The 25,054-nt window shown below is 47.7% G+C and overlaps 1 long non-coding RNA gene across 1 annotated transcript; it reads right to left on the reverse strand.

Annotated features, from left to right (window-relative positions):
- Window positions 1–1,810: 1,810 nt before the first annotated feature.
- On the reverse strand, window positions 1,811–13,622 carry LOC136021448 (uncharacterized). The gene is made up of 4 exons (XR_010615774.1): window positions 13,494–13,622; window positions 13,139–13,257; window positions 2,260–2,354; window positions 1,811–2,022 (listed from the first exon to the last, which is right to left on the reverse strand). It is a non-coding gene; the product is annotated as an uncharacterized LOC136021448 (long non-coding RNA).
- Window positions 13,623–25,054: the final 11,432 nt, after the last annotated feature.

The raw sequence follows: 25,054 nt of genomic DNA on the forward strand, positions 1-25,054 counted from the left end.
TTACTCTGCTGCTGCTCATCAGAGATAGGGCACCGGAGAGGTTGGACTGAAATGGACTTTTACAAGATAAAGCCATTAGCGATAGCAATGTGTATGTCACAGTTGCAAATCTGACAGCTGAAGATGCCCAGCAGAAGCTTTCTGGTCTGGATCTTTGATTGTGGTAGCAGGGTCGAAACTTCAGTGTTCTGCTCACTCTGCTGCTGCTCAGCAGAGAGCGGCACTGGAGAGGTTACATTCAAATGCAGTTTTTTGAGATAAAGTGAGGAGTGACAGCAATGTGTGTGTCACAGTTGCAAATCTCACTGTCTGCTAAAGAAACACAGGAGGATCTTTTTGACTTAGCTCTTTGGCTCTGTTAGCAGATTCCAAACGTTACTGCTCTACTCACTCTGGTGCTGCTCAAGCAGAGATCGGGCACTGGAGAGGTTGGATTGAAATGGACTTTTAAGAGATAAAGCCATTAGCGATAGCAATGTGTGTGTAACAGTTGCAAATCTGACTGTGTGCTGAAAATGCGCAGCTCAAGCTTTCTGGCCTGGCTCTTCAACTGTGGTTGCAGAGTCCGAACATTCACGATATACTCACTCTACTGCTGCTCAAATGAGAGCAGGCACCATAGAGGTTGGATTATAATGGACTTTGTTGTAGGAAAGTTAGGAGCGACAACAATGTGTGTGTCACAGTTGCAAAGCTCAGTGTGCACTGAATATGATCAGCAGGAGCTTTCCCTCCAGGGTCTTCTGCTGGAACTTCACTGCTCTACTCACTCTGATGCTGCTCAAAAGAGTTCAGGCACCAGATGTGTCGGAGAGGCTGCATTCAAATGGTCTTTTAGGCAATAAAGTGAGGAGTGACAGCAATGTGTGTGTCACAGTTGCAAAGTTCACTCTGTGCTGAAGATGACCAGCAGGAGCTTTTTGGCCTAGATCTTCTGCTGTGTTAGTAGAGTCCAAACTTTTGTGCTCTACTCACTCTGATGCTGCTCAAAAGAGTTCAGGCACCAGATGTGTTGGGTTAAAATGGACCTTGCTGTAGGAAAGTGAGGAGCAATAGCAATATGTGTGTCACAGTTGCAAAGCTCACTATGTGCTGAATATGATCAGCAGTAGCTTTCCTTCCTGGGTCCAATGCTGTGTTAGCAGAGTCCAAACTGCACAGCAGAGAGCAGGCACTGGAGAGGTTGGATTCAAATGGACTTTTAGGAGATGAAGTGAGGAGAGACAGCAATGTGTGTGTCACAGTTGCAAATCTGACTGTGTGCTGTGACGCCCAGCAGAAGTCTTCTGGGCTGGCTCTTCGACTGCGTTAGCAGAGACCAAACTTTCATGCTATACTCTCTCTGCTGCTTTAAAAGTGGAAATGGACGCACGCTTTTAACGCTCCCAGCCGCGGCTTCGCTTCCGGAAGTCCCATCTTGCGATACCGCCGCTTTACCCCTCTGCGAAATGGTCCTTGCCCCATCGGAAATAATTTCCGAAAGCTGTTCTGAGGCTCCCCTCCCCAGCAAGACCCCAGAGAGTAGAGACGAGTGACTGTCACTCCGGTGAGAAGCGACTGAGCCTGCGGTTTTTCTCCTTACCTTCCAAACTCCCTGCGAGTACTCGTCTGACTCCAAAGGCAACTGCACGGCACCTGCAAGAAAGATCGCGAGCCCCGCTGCCCTGTTTCGTGCCGCTGTTAGTCGTCGGCCCAGTATGAAACACTCTTATCTTCGTACATCCCATCTAATGGTGCGGCTTCGCTTCTCCCAATTTGGATGCAAAACCTGAGAAAATAAATAGAAAAAGATGTGTGATGATACGGAGTTCGAAAGGTTGGCCTTCCCTGTGCGAAGCCCTCCAGCCACTTCGCTACGTTGCACTTCGATGTTTCTGCCCGCTCTGTCCTGCCAGTGACTCACCTGGACAATGCAAATAAAAAATGCACTCCGTTACTTCAAACCATTTTGCATACGGCCGCCGCTTCAGCCGGTTAATGGGTTCTCACGTGAAACAGTAAGATGGCTGGACAGAGTCATCTCTGGGAAAATATACATTGAGAGAACAGAGCTGTAGAAACAACCCGGAGCTATGCCCCGAGAGACTACTGAACACGAGCCCCAGGTGTGCTTTAGCTTTTTTAAGTGATAAAAGCTCAAACTGAATAATAACCTGCTCCCTTTATGTGCCCAAAAAGACCGCCTCTTTAACAGCTTCTCTCCTGCAATGATCTTACGACTCTTTCGTGCCCCTCTCCAGGCCCGATCTTTTAACTTGCCTTTGACGAGGCCAGAGGTCTGAAGCCACGCTTGAGAAAATCCCCTTTTCGGCTCACCGCTACGTTCCTTCTCGAGCTGTCTACCTTTTCTTCACCTGCAAAAGAGAAAGGGAATGCTACACAGTTAACTATGATAGCAAGCAAAGATGACCTTTGCCATGACTCCTCCCCCTGAGAACGGCCTTAGCATTCCACTCGCCTCACCGCAACCTACGAATATAGCACCAAAAAAAAACTCTATGCAAAGATAGTAATGCATTCGCTAATATGTCTTCAGGTGGCTTAAAGGTCTTCGGTGGGGCAAGACCATTTCAAACCCACCACAAAAAAACACACCAGAAATAAACCACAAAGCACTAAGGCTCGAAAACCGGAGCTAACACCAGAAAACTTGCCCTGCTGAGAGCTGAACCCCAAATGAGCTCCCTGATGAAAGGCTGTGCCTCATATAATACAAGCCCCACCCACAGCTCCTCCCTCAACGGGCTGGATCAAGGGGGAAGCAAACCATCACCTAGCATAAAAGCACCCTGAAAAGCCACAGCGGGGACTTTGTTTTCCTCAGCTCTGCTTCTACGGTTGCTCCCCGGCCGTTCCGTGCGTGCCCTGCCTGTTCCATGACTTCTAGCCGTTTCCTCTGTGGGTGCTCCTTGTCTTGAGTTTTCTGCTTCTCTTTCGCTGTCTCAAATGGGTGAAACCCGGAGATTCAGACTTTGGGGGTGAGACTCAGGGACTGAAACTCAAGGGCTAAGACTGGGGCTGAGAATCTGAGACTCAGGCTCTGTGGCTAAGTCTATGCCTGAGACTGTGGCTGAAACTCTGTGGCTGAGATGGTTACTGAGACTCTGGCCCTCAGAATTTGGAGCTGACACTCTCAGACTCAGACTCTGTGCATGAGACTGTTGCTGAGTCTCTACAGCTAAGACCATGCGATTGCGACTTTGGGGCTGAGACTCTCTGGAGAAAACTGTGGAATTCATACTCTGTGGCTGAGACTCTTTACCTGAGACTCTGGAATTCAGCCTTTGGAGTTGAGACTGTAGCTGAGACTGTGGCTAAAATTATAAAATTCAGACGCTGGGGCTGAGACTGTAGCTGAGACTGTGTGGCTAAGACTCTGGGATTCAGAATGAGAGGCATAGACTGCAGCTGAGACTCTGTGGACCAGACTCTGTGGCTAAAACTCCAGGACTCATACCACAGGCTGACACTGTGGCTGATAAACTGCAGCTGACACATTTCTGCTGATACTCCGCAATTGAGACACTTGTGATGAGACTGCTGCTGAGACTCTATGCATAAGACTCTGCCATTCAAACTTTGCAGATGATACTCTGGCTGAGACTCTGAACCCTAATGCCAAACACTAGCTCTAACCCTAACAGGTGTAACAAACATAATGGAGTCCTAAACCTAGCCCCTAATCCTAACCCCTAATCATAACCCCTAATCCTAACCCTAACCCCTAAAGAGACCCTGACCCCTAACCCTAACAAGGCCCCTAACACTAACCCGACACCGACCCCTAAATGAACCGCTAACCCTAAACCGAATGCTAACCCTAACTCGAACACAACCCCTAACCAGACCACTAACCAGAGTCTGACTCCTAACCTGACACCTAACTCAATCGTTAACAATAACCCGACAACAACCCTAACCCTAACCCTAACCCTAACCCTAACCTGACCCTAACCCGACCCGTAACCCGACCAATAACCCGACCACTAACCCTAACCCTAACCCTAACCCTAACCCAACCCCTGACCCTAACCCAACGCCTAAACCAACCCCTAACCCTAACCCGACCCAACGCCTAACCCAACCCCTGACCGGACCCCTAAACAGACCCCTAACTCTAACCCAACCCCTGACCCTAACCCGACCCCTAACCCGAGCCCTAACCCTATCCCGACCCCTAACATGAACCCTAGACCTAATCAGACACTATCCCTAAACGTTAACCTAAACCTAACTCTAACCCCTAACACTAAAAATAACCCCTAACCCCTAACCCAAACCCCAACCCAAACACCTAACCCTAACACCTAACCCGAACCCTAAAGCTCACCATTAACCCTAACCCTAAACCTAGCGTTACCTCCACCCCTAAGGTTAACTCCGATTAGGGTTAACCCTAACCCTACCCCTAACCCTGGGGTTAACTCGGCCCCTAGGGTTAACTCTGTATATGATTAAACCTAACCCTAACCCAAACCCTGGGGTTACCTCCGAACCAAGGGTTAACTACGGTTAGGGTTAATGCTAACCCTAATCCAAACCCTAACCCTGACATTAAACCCTAACACTAACCCTAACCCTTACACCGGAGTTAAGTCCGCCGCCAGGGTTAACTCCAGTTAGGGTTAACCTTAACTCTAACCCTAACCCCTAACAGTGACACTAACCCTAACCCTAACTCTAAATCTACTCCTGGGGTTAACTCTGCCCCAAGGTTTAACTCCAGGTAGGGTTAACCCTAACCCAAACCGTAACCCTAACACTGGGTTTAACTCAGCCCCTAGGGTTAACTCCGGGTAGGGTTAACCCTAACCTTAACTGTAACCCTAAACCCAACCTCAACCCCAACGCTGGAGTTAACTCCACCCATAGGTTTAACTCCGGTTAGGGTTAACACTAACCCTAACCCTAACCCCAACCCTAACCCTAACCCTAACCCCTAAACCTAACCCTAACACTAACCTAGACTAACCCTTAACACTGACAATGATCTTGAGCCTAACCCTAACCCTAACCCTGACCCTGGGGTTAACTCCGCCCCTATGGTTAACTCTGGTTAGGATTGACCCTAACCCTAACAGTAACCCTAAACATAACCCTGACATTTGGGTTAACTCTGCCCCTAGTGTTAACTCAAGTTAGAGTTAACCGTAACCCTAAACCTCGCCCTAATCCTACACTTAACTCCGCCCCTAGGGTTCACTCTGATTAGGGTTAACCTTAACTCTAAACCTAGCCCTAAGTGGGGTTAACCACTCCTGTACGGTTAACTCCACTTAGTATTAACCCTAAATCTAACTGTAACACTAACCCTAACCATAACCCTAAACCTAACCCTAACTCTAAACCTAACCCTGGGGTTAACTCTGCCTCAAGGGTTAACTCCGTTTAGGGTTAACCCTAACGCTAAACATAACCGTAGCCCTAACCTTAGGGTTAACTCCCCCCCTAGGGTTAACTCTGATTAGGATTAACCCTAACTCCAAACCCAATCCTAACCCTGGAGTTAACCCCTCCCTTAGGGTCAACTCCGGTTAGTATTAACCCTAACCCTAACCCTAACCGTAACCCTAAAATTAGCCCTAACCCTAGCACCCTAGGGGTTAACTCCGCCCTAGTGTTAACTCCGGTTAGGGTTAACCATAATCCTAACCCTAACCCTAACCCTAACCCGAACCCTAACCATAACGCTAAACCTCACCCTAACATTAACCCTAACTACAAACCCTAACCCTAACCTCAACTCTGGGGTTAACTCTGCCCCTAGGGGTAACTCTGGTTAGGATTAACACTAAACAGAACCGTACCCTAAACCTAAGCCCTAACACTAACCTAAAACTGACACTGGGGTTAAGTCCGACCCTAGGGTTAACTCCGGTTAGGTTTAACCCTAAACCTAAAACTAACATTAACCCATAACGATAACCCTAGACATAAACCTAAACCTAACACTACACCTGGGGTTAACTACTCCCCAAGGGTTAATTCCGGTTAGGGTTAACCCTAACACTAAACCTAACCATAAACATAACCCTAATCTGAACCCTGGAGATAACTCCGCCCCCAGGGTTAACTCCGGTTAGCGTTAACCCTAAACCTAACACTAACCCGAACACTAATCATAACCCTAACCGTAAACCTAACCCTAACACTAACCCTAACCCTAACCTTAACTTAATCCTAACCGTAACCCTAGGGTTAACTCTGCCCCTAGTATTAACTTAGGTTTGGGTTAACCCTGACCCTAACCTTAACCTTAAGCCTAAATCTAACCGTAACTATATCCCTAACCCTAACCTTAACACTAACCCTAACCCAGCCTAACCATAACAATAACCCTAACACTAGCACAACCATAACCCTAACCCTAACCCTAGCCCTAACCATAACCCTGACACTAGGGTTAATTCTGCCCCTACAGTTAAATCCGGTTAGGGTTAACCCTAACCCTTACCCTGGGGTTAACTCTGCCTGTATGGTTAACACCAGTTAGGGTTAACCCTAACCCTAACCCTAACATTAAGTCTAACCCTAACCATAACCATAACCATAACTCTAACCTTAAACCTAATCCTAACCCTAACCTTAACCTTAACCCTAACCCAGCCTAACACTAATAACCCCAAACCTAGTCCTAAATCTAACACTAGGGTTAATTCTGCCCCTACGGTTAACTCCAGTTAGGGTTAACTCCAACCCTAACGCTAACGCTAAACCTAACCCAAACCCTGCGGTTAACTCCGCCTCTAGGGTTAACACCGGTTAGGGTCCCCTAACCATAACCCTAACCCCTAACCCTTAACCCTAACCCTACGGATAACTCCTCCTCTAGGGTTAATTCCGAATAGGGTTAACCCTAACTCTAACACTAACTATAAAACTGGGCATAACTCCGTAACTAGGGTTGACTCCGGATAGGTTTAACCCTTACCCTAACCCTAGGGTTAACTTCCACCCCTAGGGTTATCTCCATTTGAAGTTAACCCTAGCCCTAACCGTAACACTAACCCTAACAATAACCCTAACCCTAGCTCAAATCTAAACCTAACCTTAGCCCTAACCCTACGGTTAATTCTGCCCCTATGGTTAAATCCAGTTAGGGTTAACCCTAAACCTAATGCTAATGCTAACCCAAACACAAACCGTGTGGTTAACTCCACCTCTAGGGTTAACTCCTGTTAGGGTTAACCCTAAACCTAACACTAATCCTAACGCTAACCCTAAACCTAACCCTGGGGTTAACTCCTCACCCAACAAACCCTGACCATGACCCTGAGCCTAACCTTTACCCTAACGATAACCCCAAACCCGTAACCCAAACCCTAACCCTGACTGTGACACTGACCCTGACATTGACCCTAACCCTAACCCTGATCCTATCCCTTACCATTACCCAAAAACTAACCACGTAACTCTAACCTACCCCTAATGCTTACCCTAAACTTAACCCTAAACCTAACCCTAGGTTAAGTCCGCACCTAGGGTTCAATCTGATTAGGGCTAACCCTAACACGAACCCTAACACTGGGGTTAACTCCGTCCCTAGGATTAAATCTCTTTAGGGTTAACCCTAACCATAACCCTAACTGTACACGTAAACATAACCCTAACCCTGGGATTAACTTCGCCCCTAGTGTTAACTCCGGTTATGAGCCCAACCCTAACCCTAACACTAACCCTAACCCAGCCTAACCCTAACACAAAGCCTAAACCCTATCCCTAACTCTAACCCTAACAATAACCCAAACCATAAACCCTAACCCTGACACTGGTGTTAACTCAACCCCAAGGTTTACCTCCAATTAGGGTTAACACAAAACCTAACACTAACCCTAACCCTAACCCTGGGTTTAACTCCACCCCTAGGGTTAACTCCGGTTAGGGTTAACCCTAATCCTAAACTTAAACCTAAACCCTAACCCTAACCATAACACCTAACGCTAACCCTGACCCTAAACCTAGGTTTAATTCTGCCCCTACAGTTAACTCCGGTTAGGGTTAACCCTAATCCTAAACTTAAACCTAAACTCTAACAGTAACCCTAACCCCTAATGATAACCCTGACCCATAACTCTTAACCCTAACGCTAACACTAGTGTTAACTCCTTCCCTAGGGTTAATTCTGATTAGAGTTAACACTAACCCTAACGCTAACAGTAACCATGGGGTTAAATCCTCTACTAGGGTTAACTCCACCTCTAGGGTTAACTCCGTTTAGCATTAACCCTAACCATAACCCTGGGGTTAACTCCTCCCCTAGCGTTAACTCCGGTTAAGGCTAAACCTAAGCCTAACCCTAACTTGACCCCTAACGGTAACCCTCCCTAACCTAACCCTAAACCCTAACACTAACCCTAACCCTGGGGTGAACTCCGCCCCTAGGGTTAGCTCCAGTTAGGGTTAACCCTAACCCTAACACTAACACTAGCCCACTAACCCTAACCCTAACACTAAGCCCTAACGCTAACTCTAACGCTATCCCTAACCCTAACCCCTAACCCTAACCGTAACCCTGAACCTGACCCTGACCCTGACCCTAACCCTGATCCTATCCCTTACACTTACCCTAACACTAACCACATAACACTAACACTAACACCTAAGGCTAACCCTAACCTTAACCCTAAACCTAACCCTAACCCTAAGTTTATATCCGCCCCTAGGATTCACTCCAATTAGGGCTAACACTAACCCTAACCCTGGGGTTAATTCAGCCTCTAGGGTTAACTCCAGTCGGGATTAACCCTAACCTTAACCCTAACCGTATACCTAAACCTAACCCTAACCCTGGGATTAACTTCGTCCCTAGGGTTAACTCCGGTTAGGGTTAATATGAACCCTAACCCTAAACCTTACCCTGGGGTTAACTCTGCCCATATGGTTAACTCTGGTTAGGGTTAACCCTAACCCTTACCCTGGGGTTAACTCTGCCCATATGGTTAACTCTGGTTAGGGTTAACCCTAACCCTTACCCTGGGGTTAACTCTGCCCGTATGATGCTGTCAGTGCTGTACTCAGTGGTGCCTCCAGCAGTGAAACCTCTCAACTATAGCCTGAGGAACCAGGAGCTCATGGATGCTGTGAAAAAGCTGTTGACTGGATGTGTTTCAGCAGCCATACACTGCCTGCTTTCTTCTGCAAAGGGCTGCCAGTGTAGGTCGTGACAGACCACGTATGTCTTTCCTGCTTTACATTTATTTTCCTGTTTCAATTTGTGGTGATGTTGTCTTCATAGAAATGTCAGTTTTCATCTGCTCCTGCTTAAGCAGCCACTCATGTTGTCTGACCCACAGACTTTGTGTCAGTTCAGGTGTCTCATTGTATTTAAGCACAATAAACCATCCTGCAGCAAATTCTTCTCTGTGGTATGTCCTCACATGGCAGGAAAGCAGTGGAATGAAATCAGCTTTCTGGCTGCTCCAGCTCTGGGATGTCTGCTCTGTGCCTGGAGCAGGAAGAACTTTTGAGGAGCCCAAGGGACGGGTCTGTTGTGCTGGTTTGGGTAGATGGGATGGCATGAGGTGGGGGGGGGCTGTAAACCTCTCAGGGTGTCCTGGGCAGGAGAGCAATGGCACAGGTTGGGGCTGCCTGGTTGGGAGCAGCCCATGGGAAAGTTCTGGGTGGGCAGGAGCTGGACAGAAGGCAGCGTGTGCCCTGGCAGCAAGGCAGGACAGCAGCATCGTGGGCTGTATGACCGGGAGCATGGCAGGAGAAGAAAGGAAGGGATGCTCTGGAATACTCCATTCAGGTTTCAGATCCCCAATTCAGGAATGCTATTGGCAAGCAGGAGTGGGTTTAGCAACCAGTCCTCATGAAAGGCAGGGACTGGAGCACGGTGCCTTTTGGGAGAGGCTGGGGGAGCTGGGCTTGTCCAGCCCAGAGAAGGGAAGGCTGATGGGACCTGACATCTTGGGAAGGAAAGGTTGTCGGGGACATGGAGAATAGAGAGTCAGGATCCTCATCATGGTGCCTGGTGGGAAGACAAAAAACAATGGGGGATAGTGGCAGAGGAGAGGTTCAGCCAGGACAGAAGGAAACTTGATCCCCTTGCTCTGACCCTGTTCCTGACAGGATGTACTTCAGACCTCCTGGGATCCTTTCCAACCTCTGTTCTCTTATGATCCTAAAATTAAGGGCCAGAAAAATACCCCAAAGGGTGGAGCATGTCTCCGATGAAGACAGGCTGAGAAAGCTGGGGATGTTCAGCCTGGAGAAGAGAAGGCACCAGCAATCTGCCCATATCTAAGCAGAGCCTAGAAGAAGTCTGGAGAGGGGCTATTTACAAGGGCATGCAGTGACAGGACAAGGGGGAATGGCTTTAAGCTGATAAAAGGGAGATTTAGCTTGGACATTTGGATGAAGTTTTTCCCTTTGCGGGTGGTGGGACACTGGCACAGGGTGCCCAGAGGATCTCTGGCTGCCCCATTCCTGGCAGTGTTTGAGGCCAGGTCCGTTGGGAGTCATCTTATGTCTGAAGCAGTGCTTTGTCCAGCTTTAATGTTTACAAGGGATGTCAGATGAAATCCATCTTCATTATAAAGTTCTCTATATGTATTCATGACTCAGATGAGTCTGGTCTGCACAAGAGAGGCTCAGCATGGCCTTAGGCTCATTTTGACTGTGTTACTTATTTACTGGCTTAACACTGCTGAGGTTTTTTTTGCGGGCAAGTTATAAAACATTCTCTGTATGACTGAAAACCCTAAGAGTATTGAAACAGGGAGAAGTTCTCAGCTTTTTGCAGATTAGTGCAGAGGCAAGAGAGCTGCTGTGTCCATCAGTCCTTTCCCATTTGCCTTGTGCTCAAACTTCCACTGCCTGTAAGATGCCTTCACACACAAATTAAGAACACCCACAAACATCTGTCCTGTCCTGAGAGCAGGGGAGAACGATTTCAAAGGACTATCCTGGGCCTTGAGAAACAGCTTTTGTGGCGACACGGCACCCCAGAGAGAACTGAGTCAGACAATGGGACTCATTTCCAGAATAACCTTATAGACACTTCGGCCAAAGAGCATGGCATTGAGTGGGTATATCACATCCCCTACCATGCACCAGGCTCTGGGAAAATCAAATGGTACAATGGGCTGTTAAAAACTACACTGAGAGCAACGGGTGGGGGAACTTTCAAGCACTGGGATACACACTTACCAAAGGCCACCTGCTTGGTCAACACCAGAGGATTGGCCAACAGAGCTGGCCCAGCCCAGTCAGAACTTTTACATATTGTAGAGGGGGACAAAGTTGCTGTGGTGCACATAAAGAATTTTCTGGGGAAGACAGCCTGGGTTATTCCTGCTTCAGGTAAAGGCAAACCCACTCGTGGGATTGCTTTTGCTCAGAGACCAGATATACTTGGTGGGTAATGCGGGAAGATGGGGAAGTCCTATGTATACCTCAAGGTGATTCGGTTTTAGGGGAAAACAGCCAATGAACTTAATTGTATACTTTTGCCTGCTGAGTAATACTTTTATAGCCCATCAATTAGATGTCTTCAGGTCACCAGCGACTGGCCCTGACTTCCCTCCAACCATCATCCCAACAGAGAATGAATTCTGATAGAACCAGACGAGTTCTGCAGTGAAGGAACAATCAGCATCAGCAGGCAACGATCCAACACTGCACACAGCCTTTCCTGCCCTGAAAGACTGTTACAAAGGATGGAACATGACATCATGGACCGAATGGACTAGACAACATTATAGGGATTGGTCCATGCACTAAGAAATGATTTCTCTTTTCTTTGTGTGTGTGTATGTGGATGTATATATATATACATGTAAGAGAGATGGTATATCGAAAATGTGGGATCAGAGCATGACGTAAATCGTGTGGAATAAGGGGTGGATACTGTCCTGGGTTTACCAGTAGCCGTTTTTCTTCTTCTTAATAGCTGCTGCAAGCTCTGTGTTTTGACTTCCAGTCTGGGAAGAGACTTAATTGTTGCTAAGTAATGTTTATTGTGGCCAAGGACTTTGTGAGTCTCATGCTCTGCCATGGACGAGGAGAGGCCCGGAGGAAGCAGAGAAAGGACACCTGACCTAAGCTAGCCAAAGAGGTATTCCATACCACAGTACGTCATGCCCAGGGAGGTAACTGGGATTTACCCGGAAGGGCACAGTCTCTCTTTGGAGGGGATTCAAACTCATTCGGCGGTGGTATCGTATTCTCTTGTCTTGTTATTTTCTCTAACCAATATTATCATTGGTGGTAGCAACAGTGATTTGTGTTATACCTTAGTTACTGGGCTGTTCTTATCTCAACCCGTGGGAGTTACATTCTTTTGATTCTCCTCCCCATCCCCCTGGGAGCGGGGGGGACATTCTGGGGGAAGGAAAGAAAGAGGGAGAAAAAGAAAGGGGGGGGGAGTGAGTGAACGAGCTTTTGTGTTTGGGTTTAAACCACGACTGTTGATGACCAGTGTAAAAGATGTGTCTGGAGGATTAAGAGGTTGGTTACAGAAGGAAACACTTCCAGTGCAGACATTTTTCCTGGCCCTGAGGATCAGTTCCCAAGATCTGGAATACATCTTTATGTATTGTAAAATGTTATTGTATCCAAATGCAATTTGTCATTCTGGAATTGTGAGACATGATAATGACTATGGAAATGATGAAAAGTCATGTTTGGCACCTGTTTGATAAGTATGTTCTTAATGGATACAGAAGCTGAGATAAGCTTAAGCAATGGCTATCTTGCTTTAGCCCTTTGCAGAACATCTTGTATCTATTCAGATGGCTGTGATGAAACAAGAGGCTGGCCCAGAGGCTGTGCCACTAGGGTGGAGAAGCTGCCCTGTGACTCCATCCTCCATGTAGCATTGCTGTGTGATGCTAAAGCTGTTTCCCTTTAACACATGGGAACCAGACTTGAGCAAGGAAGGTCAAAGTGAAATGAAAGTAGCAGTGTTCATCTCAAGCTTTGTTCTCACTTCTGCAACAAGAGAGTAAGCTGGAATTGGGATGGGTGTTAGGACCCTGCTGCTTTCCAATGTGAAAATCATGCCATGAGAAATAACACTTTAAAGAATCTGGTGTTCTCTTTTAAAAGAAACAAAAGAAGACAGGAATCCCGTTCTAAGACCGTATCTCTCAATGCATTCGATGTTTCTGCCCGCTCTGTCCTGCCAGTGACTCACCTGGACAATGCAAATAAAAAATGCTCTCCGCTACTTCAAACCATTTTGCATACGGCCGCCGCTTCAGCCGGTTAATGGGTTCTCACGTGAAACAGTAAGATGGCTGGACAGAGTCATCTCTGGGAAAATATACATTGAGAGAACAGAGCTGTAGAAACAACCCGGAGCTATGCCCCGAGAGACTACTGAACACGAGCCCCAGGTGTGCTTTAGCTTTTTAAGTGATAAAAGCTCAAACTGAATAATAACCTGCTCCCTTTATGTGCCCAAAAAGACCGCCTCTTTAACAGCTTCTCTCCTGCAATGATCTTACGACTCTTTCGTGCCCCTCTCCAGGCCCGATCTTTTAACTTGCCTTTGACGAGGCCAGAGGTCTGAAGCCACGCTTGAGAAAATCCCCTTTTCGGCTCACCGCTACGTTCCTTCTCGAGCTGTCTACCTTTTCTTCACCTGCAAAAGAGAAAGGGAATGCTACACAGTTAACTATGATAGCAAGCAAAGATGACCTTTGCCATGACTCCTCCCCCTGAGAACGGCCTTAGCATTCCACTCGCCTCACCGCAACCTACGAATATAGCACCAAAAAAAAACTCTATGCAAAGATAGTAATGCATTCGCTAATATGTCTTCAGGTGGCTTAAAGGTCTTCGGTGGGGCAAGACCATTTCAAACCCACCACAAAAAAACACACCAGAAATAAACCACAAAGCACTAAGGCTCGAAAACCGGAGCTAACACCAGAAAACTTGCCCTGCTGAGAGCTGAACCCCAAATGAGCTCCCTGATGAAAGGCTGTGCCTCATATAATACAAGCCCCACCCACAGCTCCTCCCTCAACGGGCTGGATCAAGGGGGAAGCAAACCATCACCTAGCATAAAAGCACCCTGAAAAGCCACAGCGGGGACTTTGTTTTCCTCAGCTCTGCTTCTACGGTTGCTCCCCGGCCGTTCCGTGCGTGCCCTGCCTGTTCCATGACTTCTAGCCGTTTCCTCTGTGGGTGCTCCTTGTCTTGAGTTTTCTGCTTCTCTTTCGCTGTCTCAAAGGGGTGAAACCCGGAGATTCAGACTTTGGGGGTGAGACTCAGGGACTGAAACTCAAGGGCTAAGACTGGGGCTGAGAATCTGAGACTCAGGCTCTGTGGCTAAGTCTATGCCTGAGACTGTGGCTGAAACTCTGTGGCTGAGATGGTTACTGAGACTTTGGCCCTCAGAATTTGGAGCTGACACTCTCAGACTCAGACTCTGTGCATGAGACTGTTGCTGAGTCTCTACAGCTAAGACCATGCGATTGCGACTTTGGGGCTGAGACTCTCTGGAGAAAACTGTGGAATTCATACTCTGTGGCTGAGACTCTTTACCTGAGACTCTGGAATTCAGCCTTTGGAGTTGAGACTGTAGCTGAGACTGTGGCTAAAATTATAAAATTCAGACGCTGGGGCTGAGACTGTAGCTGAGACTGTGTGGCTAAGACTCTGGGATTCAGAATGAGGGGCATAGACTGCAGCTGAGACTCTGTGGACCAGACTCTGTGGCTAAAACTCCAGGACTCATACCACAGGCTGACACTGTGGCTGATAAACTGCAGCTGACACATTTCTGCTGATACTCCGCAATTGAGACACTTGTGATGAGACTGCTGCTGAGACTCTATGCATAAGACTCTGCCATGCAAACTTTGCAGATGATACTCTGGCTGAGACTCTGAAACCTAATGCCAAACACTAGCTCTAACCCTAACAGGTGTAACAAACATAATGGAGTCCTAAACCTAACCCCTAATCCTAACCCCTAATCATAACCCCTAATCCTAACCCTAACCCCTAAAGAGACCCTGACCCCTAACCCTAACAAGGCCCCTAACACTAACCCGACACCGACCCCTAAATGAACCGCTAACCCTAAACCGAATGCTAACCCTAACTCGAACACAACCCCTAACCAGACCACTAACCAGAGTCTGACTCCTAACCTGACACCTAACTCAATCGTTAACAATAACCCGACAACAACCCCGAACCCTAACCTGACCCTAACCCGACCCCTAACCCGACCAATAACCCGACCACTAACCCTAACCCTAACCCTAACCCTAACCCAACCCCTGACCCTAACCCAACGCCTAAACCAACCCCTAACCCTAACCCGACCCAACGCCTAACCCAACCCCTGACCGGACCCCTAAACTGACCCCTAACTCTAACCCAACCCCTGACCCTAACCCGACCCCTAACCCGAGCCCTAACCCTATCCCGACCCCTAACATGAACCCTAGACCTAATCAGACACTATCCCTAAACGTTAACCTAAACCTAACTCTAACCCCTAACACTAAAAATAACCCCTAACCCCTAACCCAAACCCCAACCCAAACACCTAACCCTAACACCTAACCCGAACCCTAAAGCTCAGCATTAACCCTAACCCTAAACCTAGCGTTACCTCCACCCCTAAGGTTAACTCCGATTAGGGTTAACCCTAACCCTACCCCTAACCCTGGGGTTAACTCGGCCCCTAGGGTTAACTCTGTATATGATTAAACCTAACCCTAACCCAAACCCTGGGGTTACCTCCGAACCAAGGGTTAACTACGGTTAGGGTTAATGCTAACCCTAATCCAAACCCTAACCCTGACATTAAACCCTAACACTAACCCTAACCCTTACACCGGAGTTAAGTCCGCCGCCAGGGTTAACTCCAGTTAGGGTTAACCTTAACTCTAACCCTAACCCCTAACAGTGACACTAACCCTAATCCTAACCCTAAATCTACTCCTGGGGTTAACTCTGCGCCAAGGTTTAACTCCAGGTAGGGTTAACCCTAACCCTAACCGTAACCCTAACACTGGGTTTAACTCAGCCCCTAGGGTTAACTCCGGGTAGGGTTAACCCTAACCTTAACTGTAACCCTAAACCCAACCTCAACCCCAACGCTGGAGTTAACTCCACCCATAGGTTTAACTCCGGTTAGGGTTAACACTAACCCTAACCCTAACCCCAACCCTAACCCTAACCCTTAACCCCTAAACCTAACCCTAACACTAACCTAGACTAACCCTTAACACTGACAATGATCTTGAGCCTAACCCTAACCCTAACCCTGACCCTGGGGTTAACTCCGCCCCTATGGTTAACTCTGGTTAGGATTGACCCTAACCCTAACAGTAACCCTAAACATAACCCTGACATTGGGGTTAACTCTGCCCCTAGTGTTAACTCAAGTTAGAGTTAACCGTAACCCTAAACCTAGCCCTAATCCTACACTTAACTCCGCCCCTAGGGTTCACTCTGATTAGGGTTAACCTTAACTCTAAACCTAGCCCTAAGTGGGGTTAACCACTCCTGTACGGTTAACTCCACTTAGTATTAACCCTAAATCTAACTGTAACACTAACCCTAACCATAACCCTAAACCTAACCCTAACTCTAAACCTAACCCTGGGGTTAACTCTGCCTCAAGGGTTAACTCCGTTTAGGGTTAACCCTAACGCTAAACATAACCGTAGCCCTAACCCTAGGGTTAACTCCCCCCCTAGGGTTAACTCTGATTAGGATTAACCCTAACTCCAAACCCAATCCTAACCCTGGAGTTAACCCCTCCCTTAGGGTCAACTCCGGTTAGTATTAACCCTAACCCTAACCGTAACCCTAAAATTAGCCCTAACCCTAGCACCCTAGGGGTTAACTCCGCCCTAGTGTTAACTCCGGTTAGGGTTAACCATAATCCTAACACTAACCCTAACCCTAACCCGAACCCTAACCATAACGCTAAACCTCACCCTAACATTAACCCTAACTACAAACCCTAACCTTAACCTCAACTCTGGGGTTAACTCTGCCCCTAGGGGTAACTCTGGTTAGGATTAACACTAAACAGAACCGTACCCTAAACCTAAGCCCTAACACTAACCTAAAACTGACACTGGGGTTAAGTCCGACCCTAGGGTTAACTCCGGTCAGGTTTAACCCTAAACCTAAAACTAACATTAACCCATAACGATAACCCTAGACATAAACCTAAACCTAACACTACACCTGGGGTTAACTACTCCCCAAGGGTTAATTCCGGTTAGGGTTAACCCTAACACTAAACCTAACCATAAACATAACCCTAATCTGAACCCTGGAGATAACTCCGCCCCCAGGGTTAACTCCGGTTAGCGTTAACCCTAAACCTAACACTAACCCGAACACTAATCATAACCCTAACCGTAAACCTAACCCTAACACTAACCCTAACCCTAACCTTAACTTAATCCTAACCGTAACCCTAGGGTTAACTCTGCCCCTAGTATTAACTTAGGTTTGGGTTAACCCTGACCCTAACCTTAACCTTAAGCCTAAATCTAACCGTAACTATATCCCTAACCCTAACCTTAACACTAACCCTAACCCAGCCTAACCATAACAATAACCCTAACACTAGCACAACCATAACCCTAACCCTAACCCTAGCCCTAACCATAACCCTGACACTAGGGTTAATTCTGCCCCTACAGTTAAATCCGGTTAGGGTTAACCCTAACCCTTACCCTGGGGTTAACTCTGCCTGTATGGTTAACACCAGTTAGGGTTAACCCTAACCCTAACCCTAACATTAAGTCTAACCCTAACCATAACCATAACCATAACTCTAACCTTAAACCTAATCCTAACCCTAACCTTAACCTTAACCCTAACCCAGCCTAACACTAATAACCCCAAACCTAGTCCTAAATCTAACACTAGGGTTAATTCTGCCCCTACGGTTAACTCCAGTTAGGGTTAACTCCAACCCTAACGCTAACGCTAAACCTAACCCAAACCCTGCGGTTAACTCCGCCTCTAGGGTTAACACCGGTTAGGGTCCCCTAACCATAACCCTAACCCCTAACCCTTAACCCTAACCCTACGGATAACTCCTCCTCTAGGGTTAATTCCGAATAGGGTTAACCCTAACTCTAACACTAACTATAAAACTGGGCATAACTCCGTAACTAGGGTTGACTCCGGATAGGTTTAACCCTTACCCTAACCCTAGGGTTAACTTCCACCCCTAGGGTTATCTCCATTTGAAGTTAACCCTAGCCCTAACCGTAACACTAACCCTAACAATAACCCTAACCCTAGCTCAAATCTAAACCTAACCTTAGCCCTAACCCTACGGTTAATTCTGCCCCTATGGTTAAATCCAGTTAGGGTTAACCCTAAACCTAATGCTAATGCTAACCCAAACACAAACCGTGTGGTTAACTCCACCTCTAGGGTTAACTCCTGTTAGGGTTAACCCTAAACCTAACACTAATCCTAACGCTAACCCTAAACCTAACCCTGGGGTTAACTCCTCACCCAACAAACCCTGACCATGACCCTGAGCCTAACCTTTACCCTAACGATAACCCCAAACCCGTAACCCAAACCCTAACCCTGACTGTGACACTGACCCTGACATTGACCCTAACCCTAACCCTGATCCTATCCCTTACCATTACCCAAAAACTAACCACGTAACTCTAACCTACCCCTAATGCTTACCCTAAACTTAACCCTAAACCTAACCCTAGGTTAAGTCCGCACCTAGGGTTCAATCTGATTAGGGCTAACCCTAACACGAACCCTAACACTGGGGTTAACTCCGTCCCTAGGATTAAATCTCTTTAGGGTTAACCCTAACCATAACCCTAACTGTACACGTAAACATAACCCTAACCCTGGGATTAACTTCGCCCCTAGTGTTAACTCCGGTTAGGAGCCCAACCCTAACCCTAACACTAACCCTAACCCAGCCTAACCCTAACACAAAGCCTAAACCCTATCCCTAACTCTAACCCTAACAATAACCCAAACCATAAACCCTAACCCTGACACTGGTGTTAACTCAACCCCAAGGTTTACCTCCAATTAGGGTTAACACAAAACCTAACACTAACCCTAACCCTAACCCTGGGTTTAACTCCACCCCTAGGGTTAACTCCGGTTAGGGTTAACCCTAATCCTAAACTTAAACCTAAACCCTAACCCTAACCATAACACCTAACGCTAACCCTGACCCTAAACCTAGGTTTAATTCTGCCCCTACAGTTAACTCCGGTTAGGGTTAACCCTAATCCTAAACTTAAACCTAAACTCTAACAGTAACCCTAACCCCTAATGATAACCCTGACCCATAACTCTTAACCCTAACGCTAACACTAGTGTTAACTCCTTCCCTAGGGTTAATTCTGATTAGAGTTAACACTAACCCTAACGCTAACAGTAACCATGGGGTTAAATCCTCTACTAGGGTTAACTCCACCGCTAGGGTTAACTCCGTTTAGCATTAACCCTAACCATAACCCTGGGGTTAACTCCTCCCCTAGCGTTAACTCCGGTTAAGGCTAAACCTAAGCCTAACCCTAACTTGACCCCTAACGGTAACCCTCCCTAACCTAACCCTAAACCCTAACACTAACCCTAACCCTGGGGTGAACTCCGCCCCTAGGGTTAGCTCCAGTTAGGGTTAACCCTAACCCTAACACTAACACTAGCCCACTAACCCTAACCCTAACACTAAGCCCTAACGCTAACTCTAACGCTATCCCTAACCCTAACCCCTAACCCTAACCGTAACCCTGAACCTGACCCTGACCCTGACCCTAACCCTGATCCTATCCCTTACACTTACCCTAACACTAACCACATAACACTAACACTAACACCTAAGGCTAACCCTAACCTTAACCCTAAACCTAACCCTAACCCTAAGTTTATATCCGCCCCTAGGATTCACTCCAATTAGGGCTAACACTAACCCTAACCCTGGGGTTAATTCAGCCTCTAGGGTTAACTCCAGTCGGGATTAACCCTAACCTTAACCCTAACCGTATACCTAAACCTAACCCTAACCCTGGGATTAACTTCGTCCCTAGGGTTAACTCCGGTTAGGGTTAATATGAACCCTAACCCTAAACCTTACCCTGGGGTTAACTCTGCCCATATGGTTAACTCTGGTTAGGGTTAACCCTAACCCTTACCCTGGGGTTAACTCTGCCCATATGGTTAACTCTGGTTAGGGTTAACCCTAACCCTTACCCTGGGGTTAACTCTGCCCGTATGATGTTGTCAGTGCTGTACTCAGTGGTGCCTCCAGCAGTGAAACCTCTCAACTATAGCCTGAGGAACCAGGAGCTCATGGATGCTGTGAAAAAGCTGTTGACTGGATGTGTTTCAGCAGCCATACACTGCCTGCTTTCTTCTGCAAAGGGCTGCCAGTGTAGGTCGTGTCAGACCACGTATGTCTTTCCTGCTTTACATTTATTTTCCTGTTTCAATTTGTGGTGATGTTGTCTTCATAGAAATGTCAGTTTTCATCTGCTCCTGCTTAAGCAGCCACTCATGTTGTCTGACCCACAGACTTTGTGTCAGTTCAGGTGTCTCATTGTATTTAAGCACAATAAACCATCCTGCAGCAAATTCTTCTCTGTGGTATGTCCTCACATGGCAGGAAAGCAGTGGAATGAAATCAGCTTTCTGGCTGCTCCAGCTCTGGGATGTCTGCTCTGTGCCTGGAGCAGGAAGAACTTTTGAGGAGCCCAAGGGACGGGTCTGTTGTGCTGGTTTGGGTAGATGGGATGGCATGAGGTGGGGGGGGGCTGTAAACCTCTCAGGGTGTCCTGGGCAGGAGAGCAATGGCACAGGTTGGGGCTGCCTGGTTGGGAGCAGCCCATGGGAAAGTTCTGGGTGGGCAGGAGCTGGACAGAAGGCAGCGTGTGCCCTGGCAGCAAGGCAGGACAGCAGCATCGTGGGCTGTATGACCGGGAGCATGGCAGGAGAAGAAAGGAAGGGATGCTCTGGAATACTCCATTCAGGTTTCAGATCCCCAATTCAGGAATGCTATTGGCAAGCAGGAGTGGGTTTAGCAACCAGTCCTCATGAAAGGCAGGGACTGGAGCACGGTGCCTTTTGGGAGAGGCTGGGGGAGCTGGGCTTGTCCAGCCCAGAGAAGGGAAGGCTGATGGGACCTGACATCTTGGGAAGGAAAGGTTGTCGGGGACATGGAGAATAGAGAGTCAGGATCCTCATCATGGTGCCTGGTGGGAAGACAAAAAACAATGGGGGATAGTGGCAGAGGAGAGGTTCAGCCAGGACAGAAGGAAACTTGATCCCCTTGCTCTGACCCTGTTCCTGACAGGATGTACTTCAGACCTCCTGGGATCCTTTCCAACCTCTGTTCTCTTATGATCCTACAATTAAGGGCCAGAAAAATACCCCAAAGGGTGGAGCATGTCTCCGATGAAGACAGGCTGAGAAAGCTGGGGATGTTCAGCCTGGAGAAGAGAAGGCACCAGCAATCTGCCCATATCTAAGCAGAGCCTAGAAGAAGTCTGGAGAGGGGCTATTTACAAGGGCATGCAGTGACAGGACAAGGGGGAATGGCTTTAAGCTGATAAAAGGGAGATTTAGCTTGGACATTTGGATGAAGTTTTTCCCTTTGCGGGTGGTGGGACACTGGCACAGGGTGCCCAGAGGATCTCTGGCTGCCCCATTCCTGGCAGTGTTTGAGGCCAGGTCCGTTGGGAGTCATCTTATGTCTGAAGCAGTGCTTTGTCCAGCTTTAATGTTTACAAGGGATGTCAGATGAAATCCATCTTCATTATAAAGTTCTCTATATGTATTCATGACTCAGATGAGTCTGGTCTGCACAAGAGAGGCTCAGCATGGCCTTAGGCTCATTTTGACTGTGTTACTTATTTACTGGCTTAACACTGCTGAGGTTTTTTTGCGGGCAAGTTATAAAACATTCTCTGTATGACTGAAAACCCTAAGAGTATTGAAACAGGGAGAAGTTCTCAGCTTTTTGCAGATTAGTGCAGAGGCAAGAGAGCTGCTGTGTCCATCAGTCCTTTCCCATTTGCCTTGTGCTCAAACTTCCACTGCCTGTAAGATGCCTTCACACACAAATTAAGAACACCCACAAACATCTGTCCTGTCCTGAGAGCAGGGGAGAACGATTTCAAAGGACTATCCTGGGCCTTGAGAAACAGCTTTTGTGGCGACACGGCACCCCAGAGAGAACTGAGTCAGACAATGGGACTCATTTCCAGAATAACCTTATAGACACTTCGGCCAAAGAGCATGGCATTGAGTGGGTATATCACATCCCCTACCATGCACCAGGCTCTGGGAAAATCAAATGGTACAATGGGCTGTTAAAAACTACACTGAGAGCAACGGGTGGGGGAAATTTCAAGCACTGGGATACACACTTACCAAAGGCCACCTGCTTGGTCAACACCAGAGGATTGGCCAACAGAGCTGGCCCAGCCCAGTCAGAACTTTTACATATTGTAGAGGGGGACAAAGTTGCTGTGGTGCACATAAAGAATTTTCTGGGGAAGACAGCCTGGGTTATTCCTGCTTCAGGTAAAGGCAAACCCACTCGTGGGATTGCTTTTGCTCAGAGACCAGATATACTTGGTGGGTAATGCGGGAAGATGGGGAAGTCCTATGTATACCTCAAGGTGATTCGGTTTTAGGGGAAAACAGCCAATGAACTTAACTGTATACTTTTGCCTGCTGAGTAATACTTTTATAGCCCATCAATTAGATGTCTTCAGGTCACCAGCGACTGGCCCTGACTTCCCTCCAACCATCATCCCAACAGAGAATGAATTCTGATAGAACCAGACGAGTTCTGCAGTGAAGGAACAATCAGCATCAGCAGGCAACGATCCAACACTGCACACAGCCTTTCCTGCCCTGAAAGACTGTTACAAAGGATGGAACATGACATCATGGACCGAATGGACTAGACAACATTATAGGGATTGGTCCATGCACTAAGAAATGATTTCTCTTTTCTTTGTGTGTGTGTATGTGGATGTATATATATATACATGTAAGAGAGATGGTATATCGAACCCCGCTAGGGTTAACTCCGTTTAGCATTAACCCTAACCATAACCCTGGGGTTAACTCCTCCCCTAGCGTTAACTCCGGTTAAGGCTAAACCTAAGCCTAACCCTAACTTGACCCCTAACGGTAACCCTCCCTAACCTAACCCTAAACCCTAACACTAACCCTAACCCTGGGGTGAACTCCGCCCCTAGGGTTAGCTCCAGTTAGGGTTAACCCTAACCCTAACACTAACACTAGCCCACTAACCCTAACCCTAACACTAAGCCCTAACGCTAACTCTAACGCTATCCCTAACCCTAACCCCTAACCCTAACCGTAACCCTGAACCTGACCCTGACCCTGACCCTAACCCTGATCCTATCCCTTACACTTACCCTAACACTAACCACATAACACTAACACTAACACCTAAGGCTAACCCTAACCTTAACCCTAAACCTAACCCTAACCCTAAGTTTATATCCGCCCCTAGGATTCACTCCAATTAGGGCTAACACTAACCCTAACCCTGGGGTTAATTCAGCCTCTAGGGTTAACTCCAGTCGGGATTAACCCTAACCTTAACCCTAACCGTATACCTAAACCTAACCCTAACCCTGGGATTAACTTCGTCCCTAGGGTTAACTCCGGTTAGGGTTAATATGAACCCTAACCCTAAACCTTACCCTGGGGTTAACTCTGCCCATATGGTTAACTCTGGTTAGGGTTAACCCTAACCCTTACCCTGGGGTTAACTCTGCCCATATGGTTAACTCTGGTTAGGGTTAACCCTAACCCTTACCCTGGGGTTAACTCTGCCCGTATGATGTTGTCAGTGCTGTACTCAGTGGTGCCTCCAGCAGTGAAACCTCTCAACTATAGCCTGAGGAACCAGGAGCTCATGGATGCTGTGAAAAAGCTGTTGACTGGATGTGTTTCAGCAGCCATACACTGCCTGCTTTCTTCTGCAAAGGGCTGCCAGTGTAGGTCGTGTCAGACCACGTATGTCTTTCCTGCTTTACATTTATTTTCCTGTTTCAATTTGTGGTGATGTTGTCTTCATAGAAATGTCAGTTTTCATCTGCTCCTGCTTAAGCAGCCACTCATGTTGTCTGACCCACAGACTTTGTGTCAGTTCAGGTGTCTCATTGTATTTAAGCACAATAAACCATCCTGCAGCAAATTCTTCTCTGTGGTATGTCCTCACATGGCAGGAAAGCAGTGGAATGAAATCAGCTTTCTGGCTGCTCCAGCTCTGGGATGTCTGCTCTGTGCCTGGAGCAGGAAGAACTTTTGAGGAGCCCAAGGGACGGGTCTGTTGTGCTGGTTTGGGTAGATGGGATGGCATGAGGTGGGGGGGGGCTGTAAACCTCTCAGGGTGTCCTGGGCAGGAGAGCAATGGCACAGGTTGGGGCTGCCTGGTTGGGAGCAGCCCATGGGAAAGTTCTGGGTGGGCAGGAGCTGGACAGAAGGCAGCGTGTGCCCTGGCAGCAAGGCAGGACAGCAGCATCGTGGGCTGTATGACCGGGAGCATGGCAGGAGAAGAAAGGAAGGGATGCTCTGGAATACTCCATTCAGGTTTCAGATCCCCAATTCAGGAATGCTATTGGCAAGCAGGAGTGGGTTTAGCAACCAGTCCTCATGAAAGGCAGGGACTGGAGCACGGTGCCTTTTGGGAGAGGCTGGGGGAGCTGGGCTTGTCCAGCCCAGAGAAGGGAAGGCTGATGTTACCTGACATCTTGGGAAGGAAAGGTTGTCGGGGACATGGAGAATAGAGAGTCAGGATCCTCATCATGGTGCCTGGTGGGAAGACAAAAAACAATGGGGGATAGTGGCAGAGGAGAGGTTCAGCCAGGACAGAAGGAAACTTGATCCCCTTGCTCTGACCCTGTTCCTGACAGGATGTACTTCAGACCTCCTGGGATCCTTTCCAACCTCTGTTCTCTTATGATCCTACAATTAAGGGCCAGAAAAATACCCCAAAGGGTGGAGCATGTCTCCGATGAAGACAGGCTGAGAAAGCTGGGGATGTTCAGCCTGGAGAAGAGAAGGCACCAGCAATCTG

This window comes from Lathamus discolor, chromosome 13 (assembly GCF_037157495.1).
Source record: "Lathamus discolor isolate bLatDis1 chromosome 13, bLatDis1.hap1, whole genome shotgun sequence".
Classification (NCBI taxonomy): domain Eukaryota; kingdom Metazoa; phylum Chordata; class Aves; order Psittaciformes; family Psittacidae; genus Lathamus; species Lathamus discolor.